Here is a 1377-nt window from a genome sequence, read left to right as displayed (position 1 = left end):
GACTTTCTGAGGAATGCGACTATCCAGATGCTGACAGCATGGAACTTGTTCTTTAACAGTAATGAGAAGGTCCAGATGTAGCTACTTAGGATTAGGAGTGAAGCTGTGAACTGGGGTTCAGGGAAGAGCAGTAGCAGCCCCCAAACTGTGAAGACAGTTTTAATAATGTGTAATCCATTTGGTACACAAAACAGAAACTATAATAATGCATGGTATACTAAGTATATTTAATATAGCTAACAATACTTTATTAATACAATTTAATAAAATACATAAATGTATAAACAGTTTATATCAGGGATTATCTATCATCTCTTGAAATTCAGCTTTAGACATTTTAGTTCAGGTTAGATATAAATAAGGAAGATTGATGTATGCTAAGCTTGTGGGCAGGTGTCATCCAGAAGAACAAGAGTAAGGATGCTTATGGAAGCAAGATGGAGGGAACCTGAGGGGCTGGTATAAACTTGTCAGGAGAGGTTTAGGTTGGATATTAGAAAAAGGTTCTTCACCCAGACTGTGGCTGGACACTGAAACAGGCCCCCAGGGCTGTGGTCACAGCACTGAGCTTGGCAGAGCTCCAAGAAGTGTTTGGACAATACTCTCAGGTACAGGGTGTGACTCTTGGGGATGCCCTGTGCAGGGCAGGAGTTGGACTTTGATGAACCTTTTGGGTATGTTCCAACTCAGATTATTCTTTGAAGAGTTGAGCTTTCCCCAGAAGTGGACCTGGGGGGTCTGGCAGACACATAAGCCAGCAAAGTGCCATAGTGGCAAGTCCATTTCTGTGAAGCTGCTGGGGTGGCCACAGCTTGTACTGATGCCTCTGGTTATTCCTTCCCTGGGATAGGACTTGGCATTTCCCTTACTGAGGTTCTTTTTGGCCCTTAAAAGGGATCTCCTCCGTCCCTGGGTGGGCTCGAACCACCAACCTTTCAGTTAACAGCCGAACGCGCTCTCCGATTGCGCCACAGAGACTGATGGGCTGCGCTTCCCAGAGGAGCTGAATTCCTGACTGTTCAATGAGTGCTGCTGGTGGTGCCTGCGTGTGCTGAACAATGACAGAGCGATACTGCAGGCACACTGCTGCAGCAAACCTGATGTGCTATTGTGTCAGAATACAGGGGGAAGAAATGCTCTTACCTCCTGTGGGGAGTGAAAGATGAGATTCTTTTGAAATAGTTTTTGAGTAGTTCCTCACTGTTTACCTCTCTCAGGAGAGGAGGTCTTGGGGTGGTGTCATGCAATTTGCTAGTGGTTCAACAGCACTGTTTCTTGTGCTTTTTGTCCTTCTGGAAATTTAGCTATAAGAAGTCTGAAAACCTATGTGGCTTGTTAATTGTATGTTAATGCAATTAAAGCAAAACATGTGTGCTT

General features: G+C 44.5%; 1 non-coding gene across 1 annotated transcript; it reads right to left on the bottom strand.

Moving 5' to 3' along the window:
- Positions 1-904: 904 nt before the first annotated feature.
- On the bottom strand, positions 905-978 carry TRNAN-GUU (transfer RNA asparagine (anticodon GUU)). The gene has a single exon. It is a non-coding gene; the product is annotated as a tRNA-Asn (tRNA).
- Positions 979-1377: the final 399 nt, after the last annotated feature.

The sequence above is a fragment of the Poecile atricapillus genome, chromosome 2 (genome assembly GCF_030490865.1).
Source record: "Poecile atricapillus isolate bPoeAtr1 chromosome 2, bPoeAtr1.hap1, whole genome shotgun sequence".
NCBI lineage: Eukaryota > Metazoa > Chordata > Aves > Passeriformes > Paridae > Poecile > Poecile atricapillus.
Note: the sequence above shows the minus strand (reverse complement) of the source record. Positions and strands in the feature narration are given on the sequence as shown.